Source organism: Salvelinus alpinus, chromosome 31 (genome assembly GCF_045679555.1).
Source record: "Salvelinus alpinus chromosome 31, SLU_Salpinus.1, whole genome shotgun sequence".
Classification (NCBI taxonomy): Eukaryota; Metazoa; Chordata; class Actinopteri; order Salmoniformes; family Salmonidae; genus Salvelinus; species Salvelinus alpinus.
In genome coordinates, this window is record NC_092116.1 from 13,049,361 (window position 1) to 13,065,964 (window position 16,604).

Sequence of the window (16,604 nt, forward strand, 5' to 3'; positions counted from 1 at the left end):
TTAGACCTGTAACTCCTCTACCCTCAACCTCTCTCATCTATTTCTGATGTCCATCCAGTTTGATTTCTATTTGCCATATATTTTTAACTGTGCTGTTTCACAAAAGTTCTGAACCTACAGTATATACATTTTACAGACACAGTATATTTTACATGAGTTATCTTGTTGCTATTAGTCCCACCTTTTAGCTCCATTCAACCCCTCCCATCTATCTCTTCTATTTGCCATATGATTTTAAACTGTGCTGAACCTTTCTATTCTCATACTTTCTACAGATGGTAAATTAAAGATGTTTTTCTGCTGCTAAAAGTATTATTATATTATTGATCGATTGACTGTGACTCTTCAAACCACCCAGTAGTGCTATCTGCAGCATTAGCCATTTTTGAACCTGTGAATGGCTTGGTGTGGACAGTACCAAAATACATATGGACAGTACCAAAATAAATGTCTCTTTGCCGGGAAATCTGCAGAGCTGTGAAGGTTGTATCCCCCATATATATATATATATATATATTGGTTGCAATAATTTTGTATAATAATTTCAATGGGAAAAATATACGGTTTGAATCCGGAGTCGTTTTGCGTATCAGTTCACAAACCATGGAATCAGTACATCGAAAATCTCTTCCCAACTATTTTTCTATCTATATGGCACAGCTGTTAATTATTTGGTACTTTAATGAAAGTGGTACACTTGTATACAGTGTTGCTAGCAGCTGACAGTTAATTCATTTTCACATGTCCACAGCCTTACCAAGCAATTATTGAGAGGTATGTTACTCATAAATATTTCGAGTCAGGCCTACAAGCACAGACCTATTTTACTGAAACAAATGTAATATGACTTTCACTTGACAGTCAAACACGCATGATACAGGTAGAGGCGTAGGTAGTTGGTTGCATTTGTATCCCATGTTTACTGCTAGGTGGAGCCCGAGTATATTGTGTGAGCGACAATCCAGATCCGAGTTTTGCGTCTCGCCGTTCTCGCATTCTACCTTGAGTCAAAGACCGCATTTCTCCCAGGCAGTGCTCCGAAATTGGTTTGTCATATGCGCCGAGAGCAAAGCTTTGGAAGCAAAAAATATATCGAGGTCTTTGCCGTGGAGATTTTCAAACAAGACACATTTATTGGCATAGCCTACTCTTTTTTTTTTGCGCTAATGTGTTTTGCCTTTGAGCTTTTACTTTCGGACGTGATGTAGTAGTTACTGCACAAGAGGACGTGATGTGCGCCACTTCTTTTGAGGGACTGTCATCTGGATACACAAGGAGACCGTTCTTTATCCAGCAATATCGACAGTACACGGATCATACAGACATGTCCAGCTCTTCTAGCCTACTATCGGACTTCTGAGAAAATATAAGCGGAGTTATTCGAAATTATTATTTGGAATCGCCCATCTTTTCCCTCGACCCTCAGAGGAGACTGATCTGTGCGCAAGGACGATATCAATTGTGTAAAGAAAATAAGTGTGAACAATTTTATCACTTACACTTTCAATGGGAGGACTATTTGAAGGGTATAATCGTTTCACCACTGTCTTCTAAAACACGGTAAGAATATTATGCTAATTCGTAGACTATACGATTTTGCCTGCATCTTCATCTATATTTTGGTTCGCAAATGCACTTCAATTAGCCTACCTGCAGTTTCTCGTATATACAATATTTGCCTGTGTTGGATGTAATGTGTAGGCTAATGAGTTATACGCTGTTATATTTAAGACTTCATTTTTAAATAAACTTGGCGACGGTGTGTCACGGTTGGTATTCATTGGTTACGCAGGTTGCAATTAATTGCCTTGTCAAGATATCAATAGTTTCTGGTGTCAGTTGCGGTGATTAAAGAGCGTCACTTAATGAGCGCGTCCTTGCTGTTTTATCCAAATTAGGGAATCAATGTGCACATTTCAAATAGTTTGTGGTATGGTTTATTATAAAGGGAATGGTTGGCACTATGCACCGGCAACGTGCGTTTGTCCGTTTCTCTATTCACAACCCAGCTTTCAGAAGATGTTAAAATAATGCGTTACTTAGTCCAATATGAAGTTGATGAATGAAGTTTGTGTGTGGTAACCTTAAACAGTTCACAGTCCGTTTTACAATGGGTGTTTGAAACAGTGGTTGTATACAATAGGATGCTCAAGGGAAAACTGTGTATAGGGTCACGGATGAACGGCAATATCTGGAAGAGAATGAAAATTGATGTTTTTCCACATGTATAATGTTGTCAATTTTGAGTGCCACCATGCAAGTTATGGGAAAACTGACGCACTAACAGACCTGAGGGCACCATCTGCATCGCACGAGAAATTAAATATAGGCTAGCATGAGCCACCAGAATTGGTTAGTTGAATGTTTCAATCTCATTCCTTTGCACACAAGACTGCCATATCTGCGACACCCCAGTAGTCCACTGACGTAGGCCATACGCGTTCACACTTATTTACTCATTTAATGTTTTGCTATCTATATACAGTTTTTTTCATAAAGTTTTCACACCCCTTGACTTATTCCACATTTTGTGGTTTTACAAAGTTGGATTAAAATTGATTTAATTGTCATTTATTTTTGTCAACGATTTTACACAAAATACTCTAATATCAAAGTCGAAGAATAAAATCTAACCTTTGTAAAAACAATCATGAATAATACAACACTATCTTGATTAGATAAGTATTCAACCCCCGGAATCAATACATGTTAGAATCACCTTTGGCAGCAATTAAAGCTGCATGTCTTTGTGGGTGAGTCTTGAAGAGCTTTCCACATCTGACTTGTGTAACATTTGCCCATTTATTATTTTACAAATTCTTCAAGCTCTGTCAAGTTGATTGTTTATCATTATCATGCTTGACAACCATTTTCAGTTCTTGCCATTAGATTCTCAAGCAGATTTAAGTCAAAACTGTAACTCGGCTACTCAGGAACATTCACTATGTTATTGGTAAGCAACTCTAGTGTAGATTTTGGGTTGTCTTGAATTCACCTTTCAGCATCTCCCAGTGTCTGGTGGAAGGCAGACAGAACTAGGTTTTCCTTTAGAATTTTGCCTTTGCTTAGCTCCATTCTGTTTACTTTTTATCCTGAAAAACTCCCCAGTCCTTAACAAATACAAGCATACACATAACATGATGCCACCACCACTATGCTTGAAAATATGGAGAGTGGTACTAAGTAATATGTTTGGGGCAAATCCAATACAACACTTTGTTTTCAGGACAAAAAGTGAATTGCTTTGCCACATTTTTTGCAGTATTACTTTAGTGCCTTGTTGCAAACAGGATGAGTGTTTTGCAATATTCTGATTTGCTACAGGCTTCATTCTTTTTACTCTGTCATTTAGGTTAGTATTCTGAAGTAATTACAATGTTCCATCCACCCATCAGTTTTCTCCCATCAGAGCCATTAAACTCTAACTGTTTTAAAGTCACGATTGACCTCATGGTGGAATCCCTGAGTGACCTGTATCTTTGTAGTGACTAGGTGTATTGATAAATTAATTTATCGAACAAATTATTTATCAGAACTTTTCATCTTCTCTTCTGTCACATTTCAATATAAATTTGCTATTTTGTCCTCAATGCCATTTTAGATATGAAAGGGAATGGACTAACATAAGTGACTGGCTATTCTGTGTGTGACATAAAACATTCCAATCAGGATCAGAGTCTGCAACATTCATTTATTTGTCAAAGTTTTGAATCCTTCTTGTCACTTCCTCACCAAGGTTTAGTAAGCCTACTAGCTAACACTTGTTTGTCTCTGACTTTCCATCTCATCATCTGTGAAGTGCTCTCAAGGTGGTGACACGTGATTACAGCATCATCTTCAATGGGTCTTCGGTGGGTGTACGGTAAACATGCCCATAACAAAACTAAACGAGCCATCTACCTCAGACGGTGAAGACCTTGACATCCTTCCCCTAGAGGAAAAACGAGAGGACAGTTCATGCTTTGCTTTTTGTCTAATTGGATGTCAACCTGTAGTTTACTTTCAGTGTACCTTGTCTTTGCTCATCCAATGCCACGTCGTTCTTCATAATATTTGCTCCACAGCTGTGGGCAGTGTCCCAACGGTGTATGTCTGACAGATATCACTTTTGACTATATTGCTAGATGCTGACCTCGCCTTTCCTCTTGTTGTGGTGCAGTACCATTGCAGTGCATTCTGGATGGCTGGCCTAATTCGTTTTAGTCAACCGCTTATGCGGTAAAGTGAATATGTCTGGAAAATTGATAATCCTGGTAGCAAGAGTTGCTCTGTCTGTAAACGACCTTTTACTGCCAGAATATCAAGATAAAGGAGAGGGTAGATGATGAAGAGGGAGGCATATCGCACCTCATAGCTGGTGGAGGGGTCTACCTGTGTGTGCCATCTGGCTTGTGAAAACAATCAGTGGTAACCTTACCCTACGGTCATTACTGTTTTAGGTGTTCTAAAGCCTAGTAGGTATTTTTTTCTTTTCTTCTCATGAAATCACAAACTTTGGTTGTGGGCTGGAATTCAATCAAACTGGGCTATACTGTACATATAGATGGTTCTGATCAAATCAAACTGCTTATTGTTTTAGATATCTAGGCCTAAATGATCAAATGTGGAACAAATTATTTAATTGGGTTTAATAAGCAGTTATTTGCATCAATGACGCGGTGGGTGGTTATCAATATTTCATTCTTGCAAGGTGGTCCCACCCGTGTTCACAAGCCAGGCAGATGGCTTTTAATCTGGTGCATTGCCAACGTTAAATACCTTTTTTACTGTTTAGCATGGCATTTGCTTATGAATGGTTTGTGAAGCATTATAAAGGTCCTTATAAAGGGTTTGTGAAGGCACACGACACTCCCTTATACCTCCAGTCTGTTTCCTAGCTGGGAGATGTTTATTGCGTACATCGTTTTCACCTAGTTACATTCGTTGTCAATCTGTAAAATGAATGTGTATTGTGTTCTTGTCACTCTTTTTTTTTTTTTTTTTTTCAAGGCTTCTTTCCCTCTTGTTTTGTTGTCTTGACAAATATGTTTTTCCTGAGACGTTTCTCTGACAAAGGCATAACAACTGGTAATATTTCTTAACCTGCCTGACATACAGTGAGCTCCAAAAGAATTAGGACTGTGACAAGTGTCTCCTTCACTTTGTATTTGAAATGATACAGATACATTATTTACCATGAATTTCTACTGGGAACAAAATAATTGGAAACACAACCAAAACAAACAGCAAATGCATCCAACAAATTTGTCACAAGCTTGATGTAGTCATTGCGTGCTATGAATATTTGACAAAATACTGAACTTTTTACTTCTTTAATACACATATACTTTAAGTAAATTTGTCCCAACACTTTTGGTCCCCTAAAATAGGGAAGATTTCTTCAGAACTGCATTATAGTGGCTTGGAAATAAATGCCATTTTGAAAGGAGGCAAATGGTTAGTAGGAAAACCTTTTGTCGTTTTGATGTCGCCAGATTGACTTCAGATGCAGTGTAACATTATCTAGCTAGCTAAGATTGAGGGGAGACCACCAGATTGTAGCTAGCTCACGTTAGCATTGCTTGCTATTTTTGACGAATTTTGCTAGCTAATGATGACATTGCCATCTGTCTAAACTTGGAATTTGACGACATGATAATGATGGCAAAGTTGTTTCCAACTAAATATTTGCCTACTTTAGCAATGTCCTCGTATTTCCAGGACACTGTTGTGTAATTTAGACTAAACAGTCGTTAGCCTCCGTCCAGAATGTTTGGGCTTATCACGACTTATCACAACGCTTATCACGACGCCGCCGGCAGAGGGAGGCTTGAGAACGTTCATAACAATGGCATGACGCGACTGAGTGACAGAGGTGCAAACTATGAATGGCTCCTGCCAGCTCCACTTGAGCTGTGGGGCAGTGCCACAGCCAGGGCAACTAAGGAGTCACTCCTCCATACAGACCTTCTCCAGATCCTTCAGGTTTCGGGGCTGTCGCTGGGCAATACGGACTTTCAGCTCCCTCCAAAGATTTTCTATTGGGTTCAGGTCTGGAGACTGGCTAGGCCACTCCAGGACCTTGAGATGCTTCTTACGGAGCCACTCCTTAGTTGCCCTGGCTGTGTGTTTCGGGTCTTTGTCATGCTGGAAGACCCAGCCACGACCCATCTTCAATGCTCTTACTGAGGTAAGGAGGTTGTTGGCCAAGATCTCGCGATACATGGCCCCATCCGTCCTCCCCTCAATAAGGTGCAGTCGTCCTGTCCCCTTTGCAGAAAAGCATCCCCAAAGAATGATGTTTCCACCTCCATGCTTCACGGTTGGGATGGTGTTCTTGGGGTTGTACTCATCCTTCTTCTTCCTCCAAACACAGGGAGTGGAGTTTAGACCAAAAAGCTCTATTTTTGTCTCATCAGACCACATGACCTTCTCCCATTCCTCCTCTGGATCATCCAGATGGTCATTGGCAAACTTCAGACGGGCCTGGACATGCACTGGCTTGAGCAGGGGGACCTTGCGTGCGCTGCAGAATTTTAATCCATGACAGTGTAGTGTGTTACTAATGGTTTTCTTTGAGACTGTGGTCCCAGCTCTCTTCAGGTCATTGACCAGGTCCTGCCGTGTAGTTCTGGGCTGATCCCTCACCTTCCTCATGATCATTGATGCCCCACAAGGTGAGATCTTGCATGGAGCCCCAGACCAAGGGTGATTGACCGTCATCTTGAACTTCTTCCATTTTCTAATAATTGCGCCAACAGTTGTTGCCTTCTCACCAAGCTGCTTGCCTATTGTCCTGTAGCCCATCCCAGCCTTGTGCAGGTCTACAATTTTAACCCTGATGTCCTTACACAGCTCTCTGGTCTTGGCCATTGTGGAGAGGTTGGAGTCTGTTTGATTGAGTGTGTGGACAGGTGTCTTTTATACAGGTAACGAGTTCAAACAGGTGCAGTTAATACAGGTAATGAGTGGAGAACAGGAGGGCTTCTTAAAGAACTAACAGGTCTGTGAGAGCCGGAATTCTTACTGGTTGATAGGTGATCAAATACTTATGTCATGCAATAAAATGCAAATGAATTACTTAAAAATCATACAATGTGATTTTCTGGATTTTTGTTTTAGATTCCGTCTCTCACAGTTGAAGTGTACCTATGATAAAAAATTACAGACCTCTACATACTTTGTAAGTAGGAAAACCTGCAAAATCGGCAGTGTATCAAATGTGTTCTCCCCACTATATACACACTCATTTGAATTAGGTTGCCATGTTTCTACTATTTTCATGCTGAAGTTGGTTGTCCTGACATGCACCTACTAATAGTTGGTGGATGTCTCACTTTGTATTTATCTGAAATTGTTTGTATGATTATCTGTGTGCGGTGTTCAGATGAACTTTGAGGTTAGTTGGGTTCTCACTGTTCCACACACGCCGCCATCTGCTGACACCAGATTTGCTTTTCTCCTTTCCAGCAATGTACAAAACAATCCCATACAGGGCTTTCTCTTTTGCTGCCGCCATTGTTCACGCCTATAGACAGGTTAGCTGACAACGTCACAAAAACGATGCATGCGATTCAATGGGGCAGAAGTCTGTTGTTGTGATTCTGGATGGCCAGATAGCTAGCAACAATTACAAGATGCTGCCATGTCGAGAATCGTAAAAGGATCAGTTCAGCTAGTTTTATCTTGTTCTTGATAATGTTTTGTTGTGAGAAATTACACGAGTCAACACCTATGCTAATAAGGGAAACATTTGGTAGCTAGCTAACTTACAACTGTAACAATGTACAGAATTTGAGACAAGTGCTCATAGTGCAAACGTATTTGTTTTCAAGAAACATTGGAGATTAAATATAGTTCACGTTGTCTAAGCTGAATCCAAGCCAACCCGGTCTGTTTTGCCCCATAGTTGCGCACGTGTCGGTTTTATTGCTAAACCACCCACCAGTATATGGTTCACACTTGCCCTCGGATTTCTTCCCTATTAGCTACTGATAGTGATGCACAAGCTAGGCCTATTTAGATTCCGTCTCTCACAGTTGATGTGTACCTATGATAAAAATTACAGACCTCTACATGCTTAAGTAGGAAAACCTGCAAAGTCGGCAGTGTATCAAATACTTGTTCTCCCCACTGTATATATATATTTTAAATCGGCCGATTCAAATTGGTATCGTCTTTTTTTTTGGTCGTCCAATAATCGGTATCAGTATCTGCGTGGAAAAATCATAATCGGTCGACCTCTAGTATAAGATTTGACTTCATCGCTCCTCTACTGTAGGTGAAGGTTTTTACAGGAGTTAAAAGTACAGGCCTTGTATCGATTTGAATACCGTAAATCTTCAATTAAATGCAGTCTCAAATAGCTGTCTGTCCCTTTTTAATAGCCGGGCAATGGCACATATTTCAGCAAATTAACACCTGTTTCAAACAAACGCTGGTTCTAAAGGAATTGTTTACGAGTTTACCATGAATTGCCATTCATTGTTTACAATGTTTAATGTTTGTTTGGTTACATTTTGACATTACTGAGTTATTTAAGTTATGGCAATCATCAGTTTTGGCTGCTAGCTAGCAGTTCTCAGCTGTTAACTGGCAAGCACAAAAACAATTAAGAACTTCGGGAGTACAGACCTTTAGAAATCAGCTGATCGCCCTCTAGTGGGGAAAGTAAGAACTACCGAAATTGTGAAAGGGGAATAATTATTCTGTCACTGAAGTTATATATAGAGAGAAATACTAAGACAAAAGAAACGTGACGGTGTGTAAATGTTAACACATTAGTGCAGGAAGTGAAGAAATTGATTAAAATGCTGGAATTAAACAATTAACTATGCCAATGAGCAAAAAAATGTGTGCATTAAGGAAATAGATGCCGGGTTCAAATAGAAGCATGTCTCTAAGCGTCTGTTTTGTTCAGTGATTTAAGCAAATAAAGCCTCGGCTATTAATTGAAGTTTTACGGTAGTTTACCCAAGGCTAGTGGCTATGGAGGGTATTTTAGATACCTGTAAATTACAGTACACACACACACACACACACACACACACACACACACACACACGGCAGACAGCACAGCAGAAGTTCAAACAGAAAGTACCTTTGACTCACTCCGTTGAGAAATGGAAACCACCTCTGTCAACGGCTTCATAAGGAAATGCATCAGTGACGTTGTTCCCACAGTGAACGTTTGCTGCTTCCCCAATTAAAAGCCCTGAATTAACACAGAGGTTGGTGCTAAACTGTGCAAGATGGCTCCGTATATCATTTTTTTGTTCGTTTATTTGCTTTGTTTGTAACTTTTTTTTAAAAACTTTTTTTGTACCGTCTCTTATGACCAAAAATAACTTTTGAACATCACGGCTGCGATTACTCACCACGGACTGGCAGAATCCTTTGTTTCCTTTAACGTGTCTGACGAGGCCGACGCGAACGATACACTGCTTTCTCGGGAACAGGCCCACATCCCCGTGATTTGCGTGAAGAGGAGGCGGAGAAAAAGGGTCTGTAGGGCGGGCTGCCTTCTGAGAATTCAGAGGCGATTGAATAAACCCCCACTTCTTGCACAATTGCTAGCAGAATGGAAATCTTTGGACAATAAAATAGATGACCTATGTGGAAGATTAAACTACCAATAGGACATTCAAAACTGTAATATCTTATGCTTCACGGTGACTTGGCTGAACGACGACACTATCAACATACAGCTGGCTGGTTATACACTGCACCGGCAGGATAGAACAGCGGCGTTTGGTAAGAGAAGGGGCGTCGGAATATGTATTTTTGTAAATAACAGGTGGTGCACGATATCGAAGGAAGTCTTGAGCTAATGCACGCCTGAGGTAGTGTGGTCTAAAGCTTATCATGAGATACTCTATCTACCTAGAGAGTTTTCATCTGTATTTTTCGTAGCTGTTTTACATACCACCACAAACCGAGGCTGGAACAAAGACCGCATTGAATGAGCTGTATTCTGCCATAAGCAAACAAGAAAACGCTCAGCCAGAGGCGGAGCTCCTAGTAGCCAAGGACTTTGATGCAGGGAAACCTAAATCTGTTTTACCAAATTTCTATCAGCATGTTAAATGTGCAACCAGAGCAAAAAACTCAGGACCCCCTTTACTCCACAGACAGAGACTCATACAAAGCTCTCCCTCGCCCTCCATTTGGCAAATCTGACTATAATTCTATCCTCCTGATTCCTGCTTAAAATTAAAGCAGGAAGCACCAGTGACTAGATCAATAAAAAAGTGGTCAGATGAAGCAGATGCTAAACTACAGGACTGTTTTGCTAGCACAGACTGGAATATGTTTCAGGATTCCTCCGATAGCATTGAGGAGTACACCACGTCAGTCATTGCCTTCACCAATAAGTGCATCGACGACGTCCCCACAGTGACCGTACGCACATGCCATGGATTACAGGCAACATCCGCACTGAGCTAAAGGCTAGAGCTGCTGCTTTCAAGGAGTGGGACTATAACCCGGAAGCTTATAAGAAATCTCGCTATGCCCTCAGACAAACCATCAAACAGGCAAAGCGCCAATACAGGACTAAGATTTAATTGTACTACACCCTGCGGCCTTGTGAATGTTGACCTGTTTAAAAGGTCTTACTCACATCAGCTGCGGAGAGCGTGATCACAGTCGTCCAGAACAGCTGGTGCGCTCATGCATGTTTCAGTGTTATTTGCCTCGAAGCGAGCATATAAGTAGTTTAGCTCGTCTGGTAGGGTTGTGTCACTGGGCAGCTCTCTGCCGTGTTTCCCTTTTGTAGTCTAATGGTTTGCAAGCCCTGCCACATCTGACAAGCGTCAGAGCCGGTGTAGTACAATTCGATCTTAGTGCCATATTGACAGTTTGCCTTTGATGGTTCGTAGGAGGTTATAGCGAGATGGATTACCAGGACGTGTACTGCGAGCATGCGCTGACCAACTGGCAAGAGTCTTCACTGACATTTTCAACCTCTCCCTGTCTGAGACTGTAATACCAAAATGTTTTAAGCAGAACACCATAGTGCCTGCGTCCAAGAACACTAAGGTAACCTGCCTAAATGACTACCGACCCGTAGCACCCACCTTTGTAGCCATAAAGTGCTTCAAAAGGCTGGTCATAGCTCACATCAACACCATTATCCCAGAAACCTGAGACCCAATCCAATTTGCATACTGCTCAAACAGATCCACAGATGAGGAAATCTCTATTGCACTCCACACTGCCCTTTCCCACCTGGACAAAAGGAACACCTATGTGGGAATGCCATTCATTGACTACAGCTCAGTGTTCAACACCATAGTGCCCTCAAAGCTCATCAATAAGCTGACCCTGGGACTAAACACCTCCCTCTGCAACTGGATCCTGGACTTCCTGACGGGCCGCCCCACAGGTGGTAAGGGTAGATAACAACACATCCGCCACGCTGATCCTCAACACATGCGTGCTCAGTCCCCTCCTGTAATCTTTGTTCACTCATGACTGCACGGCCAGGCACGACACCAACACCATCATTAAGTTTGCTGATGACACAACAGTGGTAGGCCTGATCACCGACAACGACGAGACAGCCTATAGGGAGGAGGTCATAGACCTGGCCGTGTGGTGCCAGGTCAACAACCTCTCCCTTAATGTGATCAAGACAAAGGAGATGATTGTGGACTACAGGAAACAGAGGACCGAGCACGCCCCCATTATCATCGTCGGAGCTGCAGTGGAGCAGGTTGAGAGCTTCAAGTTCCTTGGTGTCCACATCACCAACAAACTAACATAGTCCAAGCACACCAAGACAGTCGAAAAGGGCACGACAAAACCTATTCTCCCTCAGGAGAAAAGATTTGGCATGGGTCCACAGATCCTCAATAGGTTCTACAGCTGCACCATCGAGAGCATCCTGATTGGTTGCGTCACTGCCTGGTATGGAAACTTCTCGGCCTCCGACGGCAAGGCACTACAAAGGGTAGTGCGAACGGCCCAGTCCATCACTGGGGCCAAGCTTCCTGCCATTCAGGACCTCTATACCAGGCGGTGTCAGAGGAAGGCCCTAAACATTGTCAAAGACTCCAGCCACCCTAGTCATAGACTGTTAGACAACACGGAAAGCGGTACTGGAGCACCAAGTTTAGGTACAAAAGGCTTCTAAACAGCTTCTACCCCCAAGCCATAAGACTCCTGAACACCTAATCAAATGGCTACTTGCAGACTATTTGCATTGCCCCCCCTTTTACACAGCTGCAACTCTCTATCATCTATGCCTAGTCACTTTAATAACTTTACCTACATGTACATATTACCTCAATTAACTGGTGCCCCCACACATTGACTCTGTACCGGTACCCCCCTGTATATAATCTCGATTTGTTATTTTACTGCTGCTCTTTAATTACTTGTCACTTTTATTTCTTATCTGTATTTTTTTAAACTGCATTGTTGGTTTGGGGCTCGTAAGTAAGCATTTCACTGTAAGGTCAACCTGTTGTATTCGGTGCATGTGACTAATAACATTTGATTTGATTTGAAACTAAAAGACAGAGCTACAGTAGACAAAGCTGAGGCTACGCCCGAGGACAGGAATAAGTACAAGATGTTCCGCTACCACCTCCACAGTGATGATACGAGCAAAAGGACAATATAGGAATAAGGTGGAATCATACTACACAGGCTCCGCCACATGTGGCAGGGGCTACAGTCCAGAGGACCCAGCCATTATCTGCCCAACGATGCCTCTCTTCCAGATGAACTCGATGCATTTATTGCACGCTTTGACAATAACATTGTGTGTGTGGGACCCCACCGGTCCAGAGGACTGGGTGATTTTGCTCTCCGAGGCAGTTCTAGGGTCTGTTCTCAGAGCATGCGCAGATCAGCTGGCTGGCATATTCACAGTAATTTTCAACCTCTCCTTGTCCAAGTCTGTAATCCCCATGTATTAAAATGACTAATAATTCCTGTTCCCAAGAACTCTTCATGCCAATGACTACTGCCTTGTAGTGCTCACATCTGTAATCATGAAGTGCTTTGAAAGGCTTGTTATGGCCCACATCGCCATCATTCCAGACACCGTAGACCCACTCCAATTTGCATACAGGCCCAACCGATCCATAGACGATGCAATCTCAATTGCACTCTACTCTGCCCTCACCCCCCTAGATAAGAATAATATTTATGTGAGTAGGCTACAGCTCAGCATTCAACATCCAATGTCCCCACCAAGCTCGTCACCAACCTTAGGACCCTGGGACTGAACGCCTCCCTCTGCTACTGGATCCTGGACTTCCTGAGGGGCCGACCCCAGGTGATGAGGGTAGGCAACATTACCTCTGCCATGCTGACCCTCAACAGTCCCCTGTACTCCCTGTTCACCCGAGATTGCGTGGCCACACACGACTCCAATGCCATCATCACACTTGCTAACAACTTGACAGTGGTAGGACTGATCACCGGCAAAAATCAAATGGGTTCTTTTTAAAGATTTTTTTTTCTTATGAGGTTTTCGAGCTTCTGAATCTGGTGGGTAAATGCTGCCAGTAGATGGCAACGTTTTAAATAGGCCTAGCTTGTGCATCACTATCAGTAGCTAATAGGGAAGAAATCTGAGGGCAAGTGTGAACCATATACTGGTGGGTGGTTTAGCAATAAAACCGACACGTGCGCAACTATGGGGCAAAACAGACCGGGTTGGCTTGGATTCAGCTTAGACAACGTGAACTATATTTAATCTCCAATGTTTCTTGAAAACAAATACGTTTGCACTATGAGCACTTGTCTCAAATTCTGTACATTGTTACAGTTGTAAGTTAGCTAGCTACCAAATGTTTCCCTTATTAGCATAGGTGTTGACTCATGTAATTTCTCACAACAAAACATTATCAAGAACAAGATAAAACTAGCTGAACTGATCCTTTTACGATTCCCGACATGGCAGCATCTTGTAATTGTTGCTAGCTATCTGGCCATCCAGAATCACAACAACAGACTTCTGCCCCATTGAATCGCATGCATCGTTTGTGACGTTGTCAGCTAACCTGTCTATAGGCGTGAACAATGGCGGCAGCAAAAGAGAAAGCCCTGTATGGGATTGTTTTGTACATTGCTGGAAAGGAGAAAAGCAAATCTGGTGTCAGCAGATGGCGGCGTGTGTGGAACAGTGAGAACCCAACTAACCTCAAAGTTCATCTGAACAGCGCACACAGATAATCATACAAACAATTTCAGATAAATACAAAGTGAGACATCCACCAACTATTAGTAGGTGCATGTCAGGACAACCAACTTCAGCATGAAAAGAGTAGAAACATGGCAACCTAATTCAAATGAGTGTGTGTGTGTGTGTATATAGTGGGGAGAACACATTTGATACACTGCCGATTTGGCAGGTTTTCCTACTTACAAAGCATGTAGAGGTCTGTAATTTTTATCATGGGTACACTTCAACTGTGAGAGATGGAATCTAAAACAAAAATCCAGAAAATCACATTGTATGATTTTTAAGTAATTCATTTGCATTTTATTGGATGACATAAGTATTAGAGGTATAAATAAATTACACTGTGTGGCAAAAAACGACTGACTGCTTCGTTTTTGTGGGCATATCAGTCTGCTTCTATCATCCGTCCTCCAAGGCACAGCTTGTGTTGCTCAACCTACATCAGATTTAGCATCCACACACCGGAGAGGTAATTGATGGCACATTTGATGCATGGTACATACCAAAGGGAGAAGATCTTACTTGTTGTAACTGACAATGTGGCAAAAACACTCACAGCTATCAAGCTATTACAGAACAGGCAAGAGAATACCCATAATCAACAACCAGAGCTGTCCATAGCTTTAAACGGTGCGACAGAAATGTCAATCTGAGTCAGACGCCGATTATTAACAGGTGCGCCTTGTAAAAAGTTAATTTGTGGAATTTTCTTAATGCATTTCAGCAGTTGTGTTGTGACAAGGCGGGGGGGTACACAGAAGATAGCCCTATTTGGAAGAAGACCAAGTCCATATTATGGCAAGAACAGCTCAAATAAGCAAAGAGAAATGACTTCTTATGGCTGAAGGGGCAGTTTTGAGTAGCTTGGATGAAAGGTGCCCATATCAAACGGCCTGCTCCTCAGTCATAGTTCCTAATATTTGCATATTATTATTAGTATTGGATAGAAAACACTCTAAAGTTTCTAAAACTGTTTGAATTATGTCTGTGAGATTAACAGAACTCATATTGGCAGGCAAAATCCTGAGTTGAAATCAAAACAGGAAGTCAGAAATCTGAGCCTGTGGGTATGTTAAAAACATCCTAATGATTGATTCAGTACTTAGTTTGAAATGTTTCTTCGACCGGTAATATCACATTTTGAAGTTTTTGTCCGATATAACGCTGACCAGAATTAGCATTTGGATATGTAAACCAGACGCGCTAACAAAAAAAGGTATTTGGACATAAATAACGGATTTTTTCAAACAAAACAAACATTTATTGTAGACCTGGGATTCCTGGTGTGCTTTCTGATCTAGATCATCATAGGTAATGGAATATTTATCATGTATTTTTGTGTTTATGGTGACGCCATCTTTGCAGCTGTGGTATGCTACTTTTGAGCGCCGTCTCAGATTATAGCGTGCATTTCTTTTTCCGTAAAGTTTTTTTGAAATCTGACATAGCGGTTGCATTAAGGAGAGGTATATCTATACTTCAATGTGTATAACTTGTATTATCATCTATATTTATGATGAGTATTTCTGTTGAAACGATGGGCTATGCAAAGTCACTTGATGTTTTTGCATTTAGTGAATCTTGTCGCCTCAATGTAAACTCAGATTTTTTTGATATAAATATGAATTTAATCAAACAAAACATGCATGTATTGTGTAACATGAAGTCCTATGAGTGTCATCTGATGAAAATAATCGAAGGTTAGTGATTAATTTGATCTCTATTCTGGTTTTTGTGAAGCTATATTTAGCTGGGAAAAATGGCTATTATTGTGGTTTTGTGGTGACCTAACATAATCGTTTGTAGTGCTTTCGCTGAAAAGCCTATTTGAAATCGGACACTTTGGTGGGATTAACAACAAGATTACCTTTAAAATGATATAAGACACAAGAATGTCTGAGGAATTTTAATTATGAGATTTATGTTTTTTGAATTTGGCGCCCTGCACTTGGACTGGCTGTTGTCATATCGGTCCCGTTACCGGGACTGCAGCCATAAGAAGTTTTAAGGTCAGTCAATTTGGAAATTATCAAAAACTTTGAAAGTTTATTCAAGTGCAGTCGCAAAAAACATCAAGCGCTATGATGAAACTGTCTCTCATGAGGACCGCCACAGGAAAGGAAGACCCAGAGTTACCTCTGCTGCAGAGGATAAGAGTTACCAGCCTCAGAAATTGCAGACCAAATAAATGCTTCACAGAGTTCAAGTAATAGACATCTCAACATCGACTGTGTGAATCAGGCCTTCATGGTCAAATTCCTGCAAAGAAATCACTAATAAAGGACACCAATAATAAGAAGAGACTTGCTTGGGCCAAGAAACATGAGCTACGGACATTAGACCGGAAGAAATCTGTCCTTCTGGTCTGATGAGTCCAAATTTGATATTTTTGGTTACAACCGGCATGTCTTTGAGAGATGCAGAG

General features: G+C 41.5%; 1 protein-coding gene across 9 annotated transcripts in view; it reads left to right on the forward strand.

Annotated features, from left to right (window-relative positions):
- Positions 1–947: 947 nt before the first annotated feature.
- Positions 948–16,604, forward strand: part of LOC139561888 (adhesion G protein-coupled receptor L3-like) — a 336,416-nt gene continuing 320,759 nt past the window's right edge. For 8 of the 9 annotated variants that reach the window (XM_071379279.1, XM_071379281.1, XM_071379283.1 and 5 more), the window contains exon 1: positions 948–1,560. The gene's annotated coding sequence lies outside the window, so the exon portion shown is untranslated. The remainder of the gene's footprint in view (positions 1,561–16,604) is intronic. The other variant, XM_071379280.1, reaches the window with a different exon arrangement.